The sequence below is a fragment of the Paramisgurnus dabryanus genome, chromosome 17, assembly GCF_030506205.2.
Source record: "Paramisgurnus dabryanus chromosome 17, PD_genome_1.1, whole genome shotgun sequence".
Lineage (NCBI taxonomy): Eukaryota > Metazoa > Chordata > Actinopteri > Cypriniformes > Cobitidae > Paramisgurnus > Paramisgurnus dabryanus.
The window spans coordinates 18,940,548-18,960,985 of NC_133353.1; the positions used below are offsets into that span (position 1 = coordinate 18,940,548).

At 36.6% G+C, this 20,438-nt stretch overlaps 2 long non-coding RNA genes and 1 pseudogene across 2 annotated transcripts; 2 read left to right on the forward strand and 1 right to left on the reverse strand.

Annotated features, from left to right (window-relative positions):
- Positions 1-350: 350 nt before the first annotated feature.
- Positions 351-8,290, reverse strand: LOC135778252 (uncharacterized). The gene is made up of 4 exons (XR_010544480.2): positions 8,074-8,290; positions 2,731-2,831; positions 1,300-1,385; positions 351-720 (listed from the first exon to the last, which is right to left on the reverse strand). It is a non-coding gene; the product is annotated as an uncharacterized lncRNA (long non-coding RNA).
- LOC135778253 (uncharacterized) lies at positions 1,864-9,115 on the forward strand. Its single transcript, XR_012335349.1, has 4 exons — positions 1,864-2,137; positions 2,246-2,342; positions 8,675-8,735; positions 8,861-9,115. It is a non-coding gene; the product is annotated as an uncharacterized lncRNA (long non-coding RNA).
- A 5,837-nt stretch (positions 9,116-14,952) lies between these two features.
- LOC135778248 (G2/M phase-specific E3 ubiquitin-protein ligase-like) lies at positions 14,953-20,388 on the forward strand (annotated as a pseudogene).
- The last annotated feature ends 50 nt before the right edge of the window (positions 20,389-20,438 follow it).

The window sequence follows — 20,438 nt, forward strand, 5'->3', positions numbered from 1 at the left end:
TTAAACTGTGGGTGAAGACCCACTTGTGGGTCGCACCGTAAGATAGTGAGTGTTGCATTGTAGTGATGGTTTGTCCAATTAATTATTAGCAATGGTTTTGATATACTATAAGATTACACCTGTCTAAAGCCCATAATACACGGCACGATTTTTGGCTGTCCCAGATGAAAGATTACCAATCGTGAAACAATCGTGGAGATTTCTGTGATCTTGGCTCTTAATTGGTGGTCCTATCTCATACAGTGTGAGAGGTTTAAAGACGTCTGTTTTCCCAGTCCTGGGACCAAAGACACCTACGATAGTTTTATGACAGTGTAAGAAGTTCAGGATGATCATCGCACATCATGTGTTTGCTTCTACGACCTGCATACCTGTATTTGTTTACCACTGGCGCATGTTGATGACAGATGTCGCAGCTTCAGATGCAATAGGTGTCTTCATCGACAGTCTACTACTGAAGTTTAAACAATCCTTGTCACACAGTGTGATAAGGTCTTATTGGATTGCAAAAATCCTGCTGTGTATCCTGGGCTTAATATGTTGTTGAATGAAAAGTTTGGAAACCCCTGCTTAACACAAAGTCTCATTTAAAGTTTATAAGAACTTTTGCAATAGACCGACACTAAACGAAACTGATGGCAGATGAGGTGTTAGGATGACAATGGGCCAGAGTTGAATCTGTGCATCTTAGCAGATCACAGGCAGGTTTATCCTGAAGTGCTGCATTAAGAAAAGAAAGGAAAAGATGTTAGAACATTTTTAAGGAAATTTAAATAATTCTCACAATCAATATTGGACTACAAACAATAAATTATTACCAATGCAATAACATGCAAACAGACCTGTCAACCACCTTAATAATAGATACTACGCGGTAGGCATGGGCTGGTTACCAGTTTTAAGGTACACCGTGGTTTTAAACAGCCAAGGTTACAAAACCACTAAAATGGTCTGTGATTGATTTGATGTTTACATGTAATATACATTTCGAAAATATTATATATAATATAATTTAAAGGCTTTATTTTTACCTGCCATTTAAAAATAAAAAAATTAGTGTAGCAATGGGAATACCGCAACACTGTGAAACTGTGGTATTTTTGCTAAAGGTAATCATACCGCCAGAATCTTATACTGGCCCATGCCTACTAAGCGGTTGTACCATGTGTTAGAAACATCAAGATTCTCAAATTTTTAGGGCTAGCGCAATACCACAGTTTTGGCTATTCTTCATGTTCTCTAGGGCAGTTATTTTGCCCCAGTGACAGAAACAGCGACAGTAATCAAATAATTCATTACCTTATCTACATGTGGGTAGAGGCCCACAGGTGAAGGAAGATTTTTGGCCTGCACTTTCACAGCTGGTAAACATGGATTGTGGTGGGCTAGTGACAGAATGAAGAAGATCAGTTTAAAATGTGCTTTACAACCAGAGGTTGCATTATTTTGACAGACAAGGGCTGTAAGAAAATTGTCAAAATCAATAATAATATGAGCCAACAGCCAAACAATAACAACTAAACTCAATCAACTATCTTAATCTGCCTGAACTCAAATCTTGTGGTCTATAAAGTGGGAGTTTATCTGTGTGTAATTCAACCATCATGTTAGACTGAAGGAATTGCAGTTATCATTAGATTTCCAGACAGCACTGGACAAATTACTTCTCACACTCAGTGTGACTTGAGACAAAGGATAAACAAAGACATTGCGTATGTTTACATGCACATAATAAGAGGACAATTATCTTATTATGATATTATAAAAATCAGCTTATTACATTAACATGTTTCAAGCGTTTTAATTTACTTTTATTTGTGAAGTTTATCTATCACAGGTGGAGACATACACACATACGAAACGGCAAAAAAGACGTTAAAATCTGGTTTAAGAGCAAAAAAACTACCTGTGCCAATCAGTTTTTGCCATTTATGGGCTTTACCCTATAAAAGAAAACCATTTTATGCATTTAAATGACCTTACACGTTATCAGTTTATTAAGCGTTTAGACTATGTAGACACACTCACTGTGCACTAAAATTAAAAAAATTGGTTAACACGACCACTCGTGGTGGCTTCACTCAGAGGTTGGAGAAGACAACCGGTGGACTAAACATCAAGCCTCTGCACGATTCAGGTAAGAGGAATAAAATACATTGTAAATAAACATTATTAAAACAGATTGTGAAGTCATTCATTCAAAACTTGCTATGACCTAAGCCTAAATGACTTATTTTCTTTTTAGAATTAAGACAACCTTAGCAGGAGAGCCCCAGCAGTAACTTTCTCTCAAGCAGATGAGCAATAAGTTGCTTTGTATGAACACCACCCTAACAATCAAGGTAAAAGAGCATTAAACATTAAAGGTATTGCGGAGAATTTAGGTTTTCCGGGTGGATCATCAAGACTATTGGTCCTCCTAGTTGTCAATCTGGAGTGTTGCGCAATTGCATTTTTTTTTTAAAGCGGAGACGGCGTTTTTTTTAAAATTCGAGAAAATCCTCCGCTACACCTTTAAGTGGAACATTTATATAGCATGCTGCTTATAGCTAGTGAGAAAGATAATCTAATTGATCTACCATGCATATCCTTCAAATAACTTAACAGAACAACTGAACATGTATAATATAATTTAATATGTACATTATTAATAATAATTGTTAATAATATTTAATATTTGTGAAATTATATACTTGTATAAACATTGCAAATATAATGAATTCACATTACCTGTTTTTAGGTAAACAGATTATCCATCAGTGGGTGCCTCAAGGTCGGCTCTGTAAATACTGTAATCTGCATGTTTCCGAGCACACGTTTACCAGGACACACTAATATTAAACAGAAAAACAACATAAATCAGTGTTAAACACAAACAAATTTTAGGTAAATTAAATAAGGTTTTCATTTTCAATCAATATAAAAGAAATAAACGCAATAAAAAACAATGTCAGTGACGTAATAAATATGTGTAAATTTACACGCATCATTTATTAACCATTATAAAAAATCCAGCAATTGAGAATGAGGACATGCGTCACGGTAGCTTGCTGTCACGTGACAAATTGAGCCCGTCCACCATTTTGGGAGGGCACGCTAACGGTTGCCAGGAGCAACAGTGTATGAGCAATTCAAAGAGGAAGCGGGAAAGAGCAGAAATTGTAATATAAATTTCGAGGAAAATTTAGCAGAAATGGAGAAGAATGCGGCAAAAGGGTCCTTACAGGGAGAAGCTTACAACCAATGCCAAACAGAGGTATTTAGAGAAGCTTTGCGGATATTAAAAACGTTGATCCATACGAGGTGCCTGCAGCTGAATGGAAGAGAGACCTAGACTCTATACCACTGCACGTATTTGGAAATTGTTAATTACTTGGTTTTCGGCATCAGTTATTACACTATGCAAGAATTTAAAAGCCTGAAGTCATTGGAAAGCTACGAAACATTCTGCTGCGGCTGGGTGCGCGACTTGGTCATCTAACGTTAAGCCTCAAATTGGGAAAAATAACATTGTACTGGCAAAGGTAAGTTGCTTCACCTTTAGTCAAGTCACTTTTATTTATATAGTGCTTTTTACAATCCAGATTGTATCAAAGCAGCTTAACAGTAATAACAGGAAAATAACAAAGTTTGCTTCTGTGGATCAAACAGTGATGTATCATCCAGCTCAGTTAAGTTCAAATGAAGTAGTGATATTTATATATATATAATGTTCGTTAATGTATTACATGCTGTGATGTACATTGTATGTCTTTGTAAAAGAGTACAAAAATAGTGTCAATGCAGGCAGATGAATTTTTTTTTTATTGAATATAAGGTGAATATTATTTTGTATGTTAATGAGTTTTAACACACTCTCATCGACTCGGAGATGCGGTCAAAAGTAATGTCCTTTCTTCTTACTGCAGCCACCCAAGAAATCCGACGTCGTCTTGTCACATCGGAGACATGCTCTCCTTGAAACTTTTTCCATTTAGGGAAACGAAAAAACCGTAACAAATGGTTCCTAGACTTTCGACGACAATCGTGGGAGACACTGGTGCAAATTTTTACACAACAGTGTTTTCCAGGCATTCTAAAATAGCGCGACAAACTCCTCTACTACCAATACAAACAATGAACGAGTTTGGCGGGTTACCACCCAAAATGGTGGAAAGGGGAGGATGACGCGGTCTGGGGGCGGGGCACTGTGTCGTGACGACATCTCCTCATTCTCAATATTATTAAAATTTGGTTATTTGTTATTATCCCTGCAGGGGCGGATCTAGAAAATTATTTATGGGGTGGCAAGGGGGTGGCATGAGAACTACAAGGGGTGGCAATGAAGTAAGCGTCCTTGCATGGTTGTCGTGGATTCAAGAAATTATATACTGTATATACTATATTCGGTGAACACTGGACCTCAAATTTTTATAACATTAATAAATGCAACAACAAATGTTCCTATAAGTAAGTACCCAAGCAGCTACCTTTAGCATCTCTACTGTAGCGCCCTTTGTCTTAATACTAAGTTAATACATACAGCTTATCAATATCTAAAAACACTGACTGGTTGAACATAATGGTATAAAGACAGTTATATAAATAAAATAGGTTTGCCTAGTTTATATTAATGTAAAACATTTGAAAGGCACACATCTCTTTCTCTCATAACCCTCTTCTTTAATCCTTTCACTCACTTCATGATGGATTTCTGTCTTTTCACTTCTTTTTAGCTCTTTGCCATCCATATGTTTCTTTCCTTCATTACTTCATCTATTCCTTTCCCTTCCACAACATATTTTTCTGTTTTATTTGTACCTTCCACTCCCATAGTATTTGATTTTTCTATTCTTTTTGGTAAAAAGAATAGATATCAGCCTTTCTTTTCATAATATCCTGGAAAATGCCGCATTAAGTTGTCTTTCAAGCTTTCTAAACATACACAACACTGAATAGTTTTGTCTCCTTAACGAAGACAAATAAAAACATCAGACTATATCATAACGAGTGATTTCATATGCACATATGGAATATTTTGATTGCTGCAGTAGCTAACAAGACATGACGGGCTAAAAAGAACTGCTTAAAAGATATTTACTGCTTACACAAACCTGCAGTTCAGTTGTTTTAACTACCAAGCAACTACCTCGTGCAATATTTAACATCAGTTTAATTTTTGTATTTTTATCCTGATGCAACATTTATCAATAAAATATGACCCTATTCAGTACTCTGATTTGCTGATGTGATGCTCAACTTAATCACTTTAAGACACTAAAGAGAAACCACTAATGTTTTGGCAGCATGTGATGATGTGAGGTGCTTTATCAGAATTACTCGCTACAGACGTGAAGAGACATAAGTTGCACGTTCATAAACATTCTTGCCTTTAACCTCAACGATGGAAAAGTAACGTTTGTGCTTTTTATACTTTGTGGTTTGTCCGCTACCTTTGTTTTGAGCTCGTTGTACTTCCCATCGCTCTGTTGTTGCGGGTTTGTGCGATTAGGAAGGGATGGACTGCAGCGCGAGAACCGGGCTGCATGTGAGTGCCTTGGATGGGGCGATGCATCCTTTCACCGCCGTTTCCAAAAGTCTCCAACCACGCCAGAAAAGATCGCTAGATTTGTCCTAGTCGCTTTTTTAATAAAGTCGCTAAAGGGGTCTAAAAAGTTTCTTAATCTAGCAGTGTTAATTTTAGCAGCAAATTCTGATTTAGTCTTAGTCTTAGTCTTTTGAATAACACATCATTTAGTTTTAGTCTTATTTTAGTCATCTGAAATCTTTTAGTTTTAGTCTAGTTTTAGTCGACGAAATATCATAAGAGTTTTAGTCTAGTCTTAAGTTTTTTAGTCTGTTATGGAATGGTATTAAGGTTTGAATATGCAATACAGACACAGATTTAATGGTTGTTATAGAAAACACGTATTTTATTTTATTCTTAATGTCAAAAAAACTGACCGTGGCTTTTTCACCAAAAAAAATATCAAATAAAATAAGCATAAGGCCCGCTCTACCTAAAAATATACATGGTCCCTGAAAAAGATATGCATTGTCCCTAAATGACATGCACACACAGACGCACGCAGACACACAGACAGAGACACACACACGCACTTACGCACGCACTTTGTCCAGTCATGTAAAACCACAACATCTACTATAATAGTAACGTTACACATTTCATTCAATTTGAGAACACTGAATATTTATACTCAGTATTAATTCAGACAATCCAATACAATCAATACAGTTCAGATGTGTATTCCTTTCGTTTCTATGTTATACCAACTTTAGCGAAAACACTGTGGTTTATCTGATAAAATAACCTTAGCGTGTATGCTTACCTTCGCATGTATTTCTGGATGAGTCGTCTTTACAGGCTGTCGTCTTGTCATATTTGTAGTGTGACCAGATTAGACGCTAGCTCTGACATTTTTGTTGTTAATGAGACATGTCTTCGGACCGGGTGCACCGCAAAACGTTAGCGTGTTGCTAACGAGGGAAGTCAACTGAAATCAGCCAAAGCTGGGAACTAAGACTGTACAACTAAATATAATGTAAACAACCTGTTGTGAAAACAAACTTTGCCGCGGGTTTTCAAAATGACTCTGCCGACTGCTGCCTGTGTAGATCAACCTACCCTCAAAGATTCGCTCTGATTGGATTTCTTCCCAACTGTCCCACAAAATGAGTAGCTCTGATTGGATCTCTTCTCCATTCGTCCCTCCCTAACATTTTCGTCTTATTTTTATTCGTTGACTAAAGTGTCAGTTATATTTCGTTACAGTCTTCGTCATCATATATGATTTTATTTAGTTTTTATTTAGTTTTCGTCCGTGAAAAAGGTTCGTTGACGAATATTTTTCGTCATCGTCTTCGTCAACAAAATTAACACTGTAATCTAGAGACCAAGTCACCAAGTTGGCAAGACTGCGCAGACTTTTTTTATACTGTAAAAGACTTTCTGCTCGGACTGACTGCATGCTTGTGTATGAACTCTGCTGCCTCTGGTTGGCTAACGATGGAAATTAAGCCAATCACCATCAGCTATGTGGTTGTCCCACCCTGTCTAAGACACACACACCAATCATCGTCAGATATGTGTCTCCCACCCCCAAACACACGCAGAGAAAAACTACATTGCCTTTCTGGTTAACAGAGCCTACTCGGGTATATATTATATATATTAAGATAGCCGCGCTGGGGTGGCATATGGGGTGGCAATGCTTTTATTTAGGGTGGCAACTGCCACCCCGTGCCACCCTGGTAGATCCGCCCCTGTATCCCTGCATTTAAATGGTTGCAGGTTGGAGCAGGAAGTAACCTTTCTGTCGCGCAAACGCGAGCTGGTCGCGAGCATAGACAGTGGTCGCGAGGCCATTCGTACGTCACGTGAGCGCCATTTTCATCATAGGCTATGACCGTTTTCCCTCAGGCACACTTCAACATTTTCTTCGCATTTAACATCATTATTAACATGTAAATAATATAATTCGTAAACATAACGTTTATGTTAATTTATAATGTTTTTTTTTAATTGTTGGCTTTAAGTTAATTTGTCTGTCAGACTCAGTTTGTTCGTGTTGGTAAGTAACTTAACGTACGTTATTAACGTTACGCTAGCCTTTTGTCATGTACGTGTTGTTAGAAACTGATAAAAATACGAATTAATTCACAGATATAAATAACTTTATAGCTAATACAACTGATAAAATATATTAACTTGATTATCAAACCACTTCGCTATAAAACTTTAAGGCTTCTTGTGAATACCGGTCGTTTACATAACGTTAACTTACTCCAAGCAAGTCGGGCGGGAAGATTGATACATTTTATAACTCAAGTAACTTTAAGTTAAACAGGGGCTGGTCTAGGCTAACTTAGCAAATGTTTACCCCACCACCGCTGAGAAAACGGTTACATGTTCAACGTGCCTTGCCTTCAGGATTTGCAGATCGATTTTGGCTTGCATTGATAAACGTTACAAACAAACAAACAAACAAACAAACCAAAAAAAGAATGATCATATACGACAATCAATCTTTAGATCCACTAAGTTACATGCATAACATAATGTTGGTTACTTACCTCTACTGATGAAACTCCTTCGTCAGCGTTGTAACTTCACATGTTGGTTTTGGTAAATCACACGAGGCCAAAGATCGAGGTGAAAAAGAGAAATAAATCGTTCTGCGACCGTTTAACGCGATGAGACACGAAGCCTTAAAAACCACAGGCTACTCCAGCCCAAAGATTAGTGTAGCCCTTGTGTCCGGCTTCACGTGGCTTAGCGTTAACCAGTATGACATCACAGTACCGCGTGATTACACTGTTTCGTGGGCTTTTGAATCACTCTCGCGGTACTTCAATGTCTGCATGAAGTCAACCACTCATGCTTGTAACAGGGGTAGCGTTTGTGCGCTCAGTGATTTAGGGTGTTACAAAACAATATTATTACATTAATATTATCAATTAGTATTGTAATAAAGCTTTTTAAATGTTTGTTAATGATTAAGTGTCATTAACAAACTCTGATTTAAAACATCAATATATATGCTACGTAAATTTTCCTTAAATCATCAAAACATCCAAATTCAATGAAACAAAAACAACAACAATGTATTTAAGATGAGACACATTCAGCATTTATAATTTTTCTCTCTTTTTTGTTTGACTTTGTTTTCTACAGTAGCCTGTTAACAGTAGACCAAAGGTATGATGATCAATTATATATGCAATATGGTTGAAAGGTCAGTAAACAAACAACAAAAAGGTAATTTCTTAATAGAATGTCTATACATTTTTTGCTTTTGTTACATATTTCATACATCAAAATCATTAAACGTTAATAATTATGTATTCCAACTTGTTGCAGCTTGACAAAAATGTAGCTTGAAGGAGAAGGGACAGCTGAGTAACAAAGTCCTGGTACGCAGACGACGATACTATTACACTGACAAGAGTGTAATGATGATGGAGACACAAGCCAGAGAAAGGGGGACCAAACACCAGGCCAGAATTCTGCATGAGTCAGGTAAGCATAATGAGTTACACCAGTGGTTCTCAACTCTGTTCATGGAGTCCCACTGCTCTGTGCATTCTGTATGTCTCTTTGATTTGAAGACTAAGGCTGCATCCAAATATCACTTTGTGCATCCTATCGTGCATCATGTTCTGGATGTAAAGAATGAGACTTTAACATTTCTATGGTGTTCACTGCATTATTGTTATGCATTTTGTGAAACATCTGCAACATTGTGTCGTTTATTTAGGGACTACTGAATAAATAATACACTTTAATAAAGCTACATACTCAAAACAAAGAGCTTTTTTACAGGAGCAAAGAATTCTGCATCTAAAAGTTTGATATAAGCAAATGTTCATTTCAGAGTGTTCATTTTATTTACAGAAAAACTGTAACTGTTAAATATAAATTAAAAGTAGTAAATAAAACACAAATACGTTTTGGTGCAAATTGCTGGCACTACCTGGATTGAAATTTTTACACATGCTAAGTGTGTCCCATCGGATGAATAATTCTACATGCACGCTTGGGATCTTCACGCCCACTAGAATACCTAGGCCAAATACAAAAAACACCTCTGCCCAGAGGTGTAAAAGACTCAGGAGGTGTGCTTTTTAACATTAACCTTTTCTTAATATTAAGAAAATATGGTACCTATTAATTAATGTAAGTAATTGGCATGTGGGGGACGTGAGCTAAAGATACGCGGATTGTCCGCTGTCGGTAGGTAAAGCAATTCTGATGAATATGAGAGTGGATGCGTGAAACCACTGACAATGAAATATTATCTACATTTCTAACATGTAAACGCGTTAAAAAGTTCTGCGGATGTGATAATTTACTGGTCTGCATGTGTGACAGACACAATAAACTTTAGGCTATCGTTCGTTTAAAAACATATTAATTTACCATATCTGTCACAGTTATGAGACTATAGAGGGTTCGGGTAAGGATATGAATTAAAGAAAACCATGAGGTGACCCCAAATAGTCAAATTATCAAATCATCAAAGACGTGCTATGAAATGAGGATCATTCAATTTTGGCCATATGGGGGACACATTATCTGATTTCACATATAACAGCTTTCTTCCAATATATTAATATAGGCTACAGCATATTATTTGCATAGCATTATCATAATATGTGAAGAAGTAGCCTAGCTTTCAATAAATATTTAAAAAATGCGTTAATAAATCCAATAACCCCCGTGACAGGGCTACATGGCCATAAGAGGTTTCTAAGCTTTGTTTCTGCATTTAAAAAGACAAAGCTGGCAATTCTGGCTACTCTTTCGTTATTTTAATAATTCCTTTATTTTATTTTATTTTATTTATAAATTACTCGGGTTAATCTAATTTAATTATTTGGCTTGTGTTTTGTTTCCGTGCACTTCAGGGGCCGTATTCACAAAGAATTTTAAGGCTAAAAGTAGCTCCTAACTGGCGAATTTAGAAGCAACTCCTAAAAATAATAGGCGTGTCACTCCTAAATTTAGGACTCCTAATTTTTTTCACTAAGAGTAATTCACAAAGCATTTTAGCCCTAAAAGTAGCACCTAAGTCTGGGACAGCTTAAAAGAAGTCGAGAGGACTCCTAACTCACTAAGACCTATTCACAAAGGATCTTAAAATGTCTTAGGTGCTGATCCTCCTTAACATGGACAGTTTCACAAACTCAAAAGCATTGCACATACTTAAAAGCACACTTTAATGTAAGCATATTGTTTATGACATTTGTTTCATAATTCATTACATTCATGACAAGCAGGAAGTTTTTTAGAATTACATGAAACAATAATGATATTAAATATTTAATATTATAGGCATACCTGTTGCCATGCTAGTCTGTTTAAAGGCTGCAATCTCAACCCTCTACTGCGATTGTAATGCATATACCACCGCCTCTCGCATTCGTCCGGGGTCCGCGACATAAGCGGGAATGTTGCATTGATCTGCAACAAATCCTCTCCCCAGTGATGCGCGGGTTGATCGGAAATGAGCGGATGCATGTGGTCACCCGCGGTCACGAGTCATCCAAAAATATTTTTTATGATATTCGGGTCGCGTTCGGTCGGGTCGTTTGAAATAAAGATGGCAATTAACTATTAAACAATTACTACTTAAAAAAAATGCTGGCCAGGGAGCGGGTCGGGTACACTATTTATTTTTTATTTTTTGCGGTCCGAGTTGCGGGCGGTTAGTTGAAAACGTTGGTCGGGTGCCAGTTGTTTTGTACATTGACCCGCGCATCACTTTCTCGCATGTCTCACGCTTAGTTTTGCTTGATATCTCAGTGCCGAATTTCCCTTTTATTACGTTTCTTTTTTCCAGCACCAACTGGGCCAGCAGCAGTAACTGATCCTGCATCCATTTGGGCTTTCTTTTGGCGAGTTCCACCATCATTTATTTATTACATTAGGCAGGCTTCTTTAATATGGGCAACATTTCCTTGCTTTAAGTAGTCTATTTAGGCTAATAGGATGTACATTAATCAAGCAAGTAATGCAAAGTCGTTTTATTATTAGGCAATTGGCGGTTTTCATTTGTATTAGGCTTGATTTAATTTAATTTAATTCACAACTTTTCTTTAATATATGCATTTTGATGGCATTACTATTATTATTTTGTATAGGACACAGACATATTTCGATATTGTAATTCCATGATTTGGTGCGTCTGTGTTATGTTACGCATGACAGCCCTGTCATCTAACAACCAATCACCGTGGTCATTGCGAGGCAGCTCGTGCATGAGAATTGACGTCATCCGTAGCAACGAAGACTCACTCTTAGTTTAGGAGTTATCATTTTTCCTTACTAAAAGTAGGTCTGAAAGGCGTTGTGAATAACTTTTAAGAGAAAACTCCTAGCTAAAATCTTTTAGTGCGATTTAGGAGTACTCTTAGTGATAAGATAAAATGCTTTGTGAATACGGCCCCTGATCTCAAGTTAAGTAAATTTTGGATTGCTTCTTGTTGTAGTTATAGCCTATCAATGTTGCACTGTTGCGTGCTGGCCATGGTGCTGGCGAACGCTAAGGTGCTAGGTGCGCTCTGAGTGTCATATTTAGGAGTTCATCAAACTAAACTTAAAAAATATATTTTTTTCGACAGGTATAAGTTTAAAAATGTATTTAAAACAGGGTGGTTATCTTGTCAAAAGTATAAAACTGCACCAAATTAATTCCAGACGCGACTGTCTCTCTTGTGATTTAAATTCTTGAAATAAATGATATTATAATCATCAGGTTTTTCTACAATTAAAGTGAATACAGAGATGATAAAAGTCAAAATAAACAAGCAGCAAAATAATACAACGTAGTGTCTATAAAATTATTAATTTCAGTGTTTATCTTAAAAATTAACATTCAAGGAATTGTATATAAAGCTTAGTTTTTATCATTTAGGCTACAGTAAATCATATTCGTCTGGGTGTCAGATGTTTAATTTAAAATCTTTGTGTACGTTTGTGAATTACAAATTCTGTAGAATGTATAAAAAGTATGTCTCTTTTTTTAATCACTAGGCCACCCCTGAAAAAACCGTTCTGGCACGCCCCTGTGTAGCAGAGTTTGATTTCTGACGACTAAAATAAAATTAATGTGACTAGATTAAAATAAGTGTGCTTCACCGAATTGACCCAATTACGAGGAGCAAAACATTGAATATTCAGAAGAATAAACCTTAATCATTTAATGGATAAGTGATTGAGATTTCAGCACTCAAGCACGCAAACTCCACCGCACCTTGGTGTAAAATGCATAAAAATGAACAAGTTACCTTGCGCACATAATCATCAGGTAATGCTTTTTGCTGTATTATGCGTTTTCATGACATAGCTTTTAGGCTTTAATATTTTATTAATATTTTAAAATATTTGTTTATATATTTGTAGTGCTTTGTAATGCTATTGTTTGCTAATTTTAGCTATTTTTAATGTGATTTTGTGATTATTTTATGCTACAGAGGTAGCATTATTAGTTTATTTAGGTCTATGTATAGAGTTATACATTTTACCGCCTCGACTTAAACCTTTAACCTCAGTTTATTGCAAAAGCTACATTTCTAATTTTCGTTTAGTTTAGATTAGTTTAAAATAATATTTAGATCTATATTTTATTTGATATCAGTTAAATTATTAAAAATGGTTTAGTAAATGATAATAACCCTACTATGGTAAAGAAATGAATGAAAATGAATAACAAAGCAGTCTGAAAAGGAAAATTCTGTTGCATCATGCTGCTGTTGTGCCCTTCCGAGGTTGCAAATACAAATATATCATGTGATACGACATTTGATAATATGCGTTTCCATCAGCTATATCTGTAAACTGTTTAATAATGTCTTTTTATTTAAAAAGTGTTAATGATCAAATCATATCTGTTATATTTGCTCTTTGTATGAAAGTGACAATCAACCAGAAGATATTTCAAGATTTTAAATGTTTCAAAGCATGAAATTATTTTGCCCACATGTGCCATAAGGATTCCACATTATCATCCCACATGGGCAAACCTATATATGGGACCCACCCACATAGTGAAACCCACATGGACCCACACATATTGCCCATGTTAAGCCCATGCCCGCATGGAACCCATGCTGAACCCACATAGGTCCCACATAAAAGAATATTATGAGTTTGCATACATTGAAATATAAAAGTGTACGCTTAATAAATAAGAAAAGCACACTCTTTTAACTAGCTTTTTAAAACAGGACATGGCAATGCCTACAGAAACTACAGCGTCACATCTGAGGTATTTTAATGCAGAATAGCTCTTATAATTAATCTTACGAATTTAATGCAGTTAACTGAAATAAACCAATGAGTTCTCCATAGGATGCAGCCTTCCCAACCCAGTTAATGAAAAAAAAAATTAATTCATGGTTACAGATAGATTGGACGCCATTCCCGCTGGGGTCAAAGCAGTCCTTAAAGACTTATCCCAGCTTACTGTTATACTGTATGCATCTGTTTGGCACTTTTTTGGAATATATATTTTTTTTATCCAGTTGCGTCGCAACAAAAGAATTAGAAAATTATTTCATATATGGATGTGATCTCTATCCATTGTCCTAGACGTGACGCAACACGGCACTTCTCATCTAGTGTGGGACCCCCTTTAGATTTTTGAATGCATGTGAAGATTTTTTTTTTCACTTAATAAATAATAGTACTGTCAAATGTATTTCAGATAATAAAAATACTCTAGTTCACTGTATGTATTTGTTTGTTTCATTAAGAAAAAAGTCTGAAGGACACCATCAAATAATTATATAAATTCATACAGGGCTAGAAGTATGCATGTACAGCTTTATGTACAGATACACCGCCAGGTATCAGCTTAGGTTTTAGACTAGTCCTACACTAAAATATAAACGTAAGAGAAGAGCAGTCCAAAGTGAAAACATCTTGCACTGTCATATCTTAAAACACATCAGTGCCCGCTTTGCCATAAAATGCACACAAGTAATGATTTTAGTAAGACTTGTTTGTTAAAACTTGTTACCTAGTAACTGACTTAAGATAATCCCCGTCCAGGAAACCACCCCTATAGGTGTATATATAAATATGTATTACACATTTAATCATAGTACTAGCATGTAATGGCATCCTTGTTATTCTTTTAATGTATTCCTGCACCCTTTTTACCGTTTATGTTGTTCAGCCTGTACTGGTAAAATGTTTTGAAAACTGAGACATTTAAAACCCTCCATATACACTTACAAGCACACCCTGCCAGATATTATGAAGTACCAGTGAAGTGCTGTTTTCCACCTTCCATATATATATATATATGCTTTTGGAATCTGATCAGGGATAGCAAAAATAAAACTTGCTTGGCAAAAGGTGGAATCAAACCCGGGTCTACTGCGCCAAGTGCAGGCGTCACCAACCACACACCACTGAGCCTGATAAGCAAAGTGAGTGTTGTTTTAGTTAATGTGCAGAGTGCAGTATTTTACATTATAGCCAACATGTAAGAAGGAAAAAGCACAAAGAAATAAGTTGATCCTTAGCATTTTGGTGTCATAGCATAGAAATGGACGGGAACTATGGCGTCATATAGCTGTCTTTATTATGAGAGCGCACACACAATATAAGCAAGCACAAAAAAAGAAATCGAGAGCGTAAAAACAGAAACTGAACAGATGAAACATAATATTGTGGCAAGTAAAGCTGTCATGACGAGCTAATAAATTGTGATCCAGCACAGGTTTGAAGGTGGCAGCGATGTCTCAGTGTGATCGAATTCGTTTTCGGATTGGCAGCTCGGTCGCGTTATCATCTGCGCCCTGTCTGTTTGAAAATTCTCCTCGCTCTCGATTATATCTTCCAACCGGAAACACGTCATGGATTAAGGCTTGACAAGACGATCACTGATCGATTGAACTGCATTACTAAGAACTGCCACTAGAGTTCAGAATTGCGACTTTGGAGTTAATTGCCAACAACAACAGATGGAGGAAAAATTGCAACTCATCTGCTCACCTGGTTTACTGAAGCCATGGAGTCCGGAGAAAACGTAAGTTTAAAATATTTCAAATAACACATGTTGATGCGTATGCGACTTAATAGTGAATACGTTTTGTGTTTATTTGTAATGGCTAAAGCTGCAATTTTAAAAAGTCATGGATAGGCATTTGTTTAAAACCTGCAACCTAGGCAAATAACCAACAGCAGTACAATTATCATCATCAGTTTAATCATTTATTTGGTGAAAAGGTGTTGTGAAATACTTCTACATAAAGTGTACTTGCTAAATCTATATAATTAATAGCTTGCTGATGGAATGTGTGTTTATGTCTCCTTTACATGTCAATACGTTACTAAAAAAAATTCCCTACTGAAAAATACAGCTCAAATCAGCATAAGCAGGTAGCAGGTTTTAGCTGGTTTAAGTTGGTCCTTCCAGCCTGACCAGCTAAGTCCAGCTAGACCATCTTAAAAAGTGACCAAAACACAACTAGAACAGCTTGCTACATCAGCAAAACCAGTTTATACCAAACTGGGAGACCAGCTAAAACCAGCTTACCAGATTATGATGTTTTTTTCACTAATGGTAAAAAAACCTCTGAACTAGCATACTGTGCCTTCAAGATTAAAAAAAATACCTTAGTAAACAGTGGTTAAGTGCAAGTCAGAAGAGATGTTAATATATACTTTGTGTTCATTTGTCCTAGAGCACTATGAGGGAAATAGTGAACACAGCTCAAAACCTCATTACCGTTATCAACAGCACATTGCAGTCTGCTAGGTTAACTAGTCTTCAGGTTACCCAGACAAGAGGACAACACATCAGCCACCCACAGCCCTTGCCCCAACCCTCTGTCAGCCACCCACAGCCCTCGCCCCAACCCTCTGTCAGCCACCCACAGCCCTCGCCCCAACCCTCTGTCAGCCACCCACAGCCCTCGCCCCAACCCTCTGTCAGCCACCCACAGCCCTCGCCCCAGACCTCCGTACAGCAGGAAATGATAAGGTTCATTCTTCTGTTTTTTGTGATGGATAAAATTCTGTAGGTTTTAAATATATTAGTTTATAGTATGCATATACATGTGGGAATTCTTGTTGTATAATTTTAGATCATTTCCAGGAGTTTTTCAAAAGGGGTTGAAGGGAAAATCAAAGTTTGTCCCCATGAAAAGCAAAGGCACCAAAGACAGTTGTGATGTCATTTTACCTTCTGGTGGAAGTGGACAGAGGCCCCTAACTGTGATTGCTCCAGAATCAGAAGGCTATACAGGAGCACTAGTACAAACAGCAAGCAATTGTGGCAAATCTGTTCTTTATATAGTGCCACTTCAACTGGAAATTGATATGACTCCATTGCCACTCATTCCAAAGAATTTGATAAAATGCCCAAAGCTCACTGCAGTAGATGCAATGAACAAATGCCATTACAGCTCCTGGCAATCCATGTCAATTCCTGTAGCAGTGCAAGTTTTTCTGACAGTGAGGAATCAATAACTGTGGAATCGGATGCTGCAGCAGGTGTGCATGCAGAAGGTGTGCATGACGAAGGCAGCAAAGAAGTAAGTTAACGTGTTTTAACTATTTCCTGGTATTTTTAAAACCACAATATTGAGTATTGCCATGTAATGCAATTTATATTTTTTATAGCCATTCAACTGTGACTCTGATGTGGAGTTTGTTCCACCTGTTCTGAATGCAGAACCATCCAAAAAGGTAGTTGTTGTCATGGAATCTTTTTTTGTCTAATTTATAGAATTATATACCCTGCTTATGTTCCCTTGTATGTATTCTCATATTTTCAGAGCGAGTATGCATCTTGCCCAATATGCCAGGAACCATTTCCTCTTTATTTTCTAGAGGTGCATGCAAGCACATGTGGTGAGAGGTAGGAGTGGTTAAACTATCCTATGTTCTGAAACACATCAGGCTATTGAAGAATAAAATATGAAATACAGATTATTTGAACTTCATGTAATTTACTTTGTGATTAATTGTATAATTTCTCCTTATTAGCTTTTTAAATGTAATTTAAGCATCCAAATGTTATCCAGGTTTAAAAACATGTTTCATTAACGTTCAATAGTGTATCATTTACTTTTATTAAGGAACAAAAGTTTTCCCATTGTGACATTGTTCTCTTTTCTATATATTTCTCAGACCTGTAGAAAACCAAGGAACGTTGGATGTAGAAAAAAATGAGCCTCAAAGGTCAGAACCGATTACAGTAGATACATTTTGAAATTGTTATCGTGAAATTGTTATCGTTATCACATATGTGATTGAGTTGTCATTTTTCCAGCCTTGATGACATCCTGCAAAGTCTAGCTGAACAGGTGGACAACTCTCAGACATTCTCAGTCTGTGTCACTCGATCTAACTTCTTTCACCGTGCTATTCAACAATGGAAAAGACAAAAGAAAAGCACCCCAAAATGCTCCCTTAAAGTTTGTTTTGTTGGAGAGGCAGGTATAGATACAGGAGCAATAAAGAAGGAGTTCCTTACTGGTAACTGTCTTTCATTTTTTTGGGTGTATCAGTTGTTGTGAACAATATCTCATTGATATTCTCTTCTTGTGCTGTTTAACTTACGTGCACTTATTGATTTTGGCAGACCTGATGAATGGAATTGAATTGCGCTACTTTGAGCCTGGCCCTGACAACAAGGGAAAGAATCCTATATACTCAATAAGTGCCCTGGAGGAGAGCTACTTCAGGTTTTAAGAAAACCTTTTTATTGCATAAAATTTTATTTATGTATTTTCCGTGTGTGGGTGTGTGTGTGTACACTACCAATCAAAAGTTTTGGTACACTTTGAATATAAAGTTATGCATTCAGGTACATGGGAAAGTGTACTCAAAGTTTTGTTGGTGGTGTATATGCTTGAAATTTGTCTTTTAAATATCCTTAGGAGCTTTGGAGAGATCATTGCTTGCTCCTTGGCTCAAGGAGGTCCAGCACCTGACTTCATGCGCAATTGGTGCTACACCTATCTTGCTATAGGAGATTTTGACCGTGTGGTGTTAACACCCGAAGATGTCACAGATGTAGAAACCATCGAATTGATTGAAAAGGTAAAGCAATAGTAATGGTATATGCAATATTATGGGGTGGTTTCCCGGACAGGGATTAGACTAGTCGTCCAAACTGACAATTTGCACTGATATATCTTAAAATACACCAGTGCACTTCGTTTTGACTAAAAATGCACACAAGTAATGTTTTAGTAAGGCATGTTTGTTAATACTACTTATATTTCATAATTAAACTAAGGCCTAATCCTGGTTTAAGATAATCCCTGTCCGGGAAACAGGGTTTAGACCGGACAGGGTTTAGATTAATCCAGTACTAGGCTTTAGTTATATTAGGGCATTTAAGTAGTTTTTACAAACAAACCTTACAAAAAACAATACTGGTGTGCATCTTAAAAACAAAAAAATGACACTGAAATATACGTCGGTGTAAGGCGTTTTTAAATTAAAACAGCTCAAACATGCATTTTAGTCTGGGACTAGGATGAGACCTGTCCGGGAAACCACCCATAAATGTTTTAAATGCAATTCATCTGCTGTATTAAATGAGTGTTTTGCCTATCTGTACGCCTCAACAGAAAATAAATACCTTTAGTATGTGCTCTCATATTTTGTGGTAAGCTATTTAACTAAGTTTGGGCACAAAATCCTCCTGAAGATGAAGTGTACTGTGTTTTTTTTAAGAGCATAAAATATATTGTTCAATTACATACACTAGGTGTCCCATCAAAACAGTTAAAAAGTATGTGTACACTGCATGTATAATGTAACCTGTATGTTACAGGTAAGAATAGCCACCGATGACGAATTACGGAGTCTCACTGATAATCTGCTTTCCTGTGGATATACGGGTCTCATAAAAAACAGACAGAAAGGACCCAATAATAAGGTTTGTAGTTACTAAAATGTACCTCATTGATTTATCAACTGCTAAAGCTTTTTAAGTATTTGTTATTGATGGATCTAAGTGTTTTCTAGTACTTTTTTATAAAAGCATAAAATCTAACATTATGCATAATTTATCTTGTGTTATTGAGTGTGGAATACGTTTATACTAAAAAAAATTATTTTATCCTTCAGAACAATCATTCTAAACTCCCTGGCCCGAGTTCTGCCCATGCTTGAGCAAATGCGAAAAGGCTTGCAGCTCTACAACCTTCCGGATGTAATGGAAAAACACATGGACCTCTGTCGGCCCTTGTTTGTGCCACTGCAGGATAACAAGGTAAAATCGTTTGAATTTAGTTGAAGCAAGGCATAAATTCTGTGATATTTATTATTCTTTTGTCTTTATTAGCCCGATGCAAACTTCCTTATGGCAAGCTGCAAACCTGACTTGAGTGAAAAAGGCACCTCAAGACATGATCTTGAACAAAGTATTCTGAACTACTTTCAAGATTTTCTTCAGGAACTAGAGGATGAAGGTACAGAGCTTTAATTGTGCAGATTTGAGTTGCTTCAGTTTTTTGTAAGTGAAAATTAAATGTAGTATTTTACTTTATTAGATGCAGTTCCTGAGCACTTTGCCGAAATCGAAGACTCAGACACTGAAGTGGTTTCAAACAACAAGACACTTACAGTTCCGGCTGTCCTGCAGTGGTTAACTGGCCAGGCACACAAGCCAGTACTACCAAGTGAGAGAAACTATTTTGAAATTCATGTCAAATTCAATCATGACTGCCAACAGGAAGCACATACAATTTGTTTTCCAATAGTTAGTGCTTGTACCAAGACCATAACTTTTCCTGTGGCACACATGAGCTCTTACAGTGAGTTCAAACATGTACTAACTCTGGCTTTACGTTTTGGGAATGTCTTTGGTAGAGTTTAATTTGTGGAACAATAAAGACAATGATTATAGTACAGAATAATGTTTTATTTTCATTAACATTGTAAAAGCTTTTTACTAAAAGTAAAT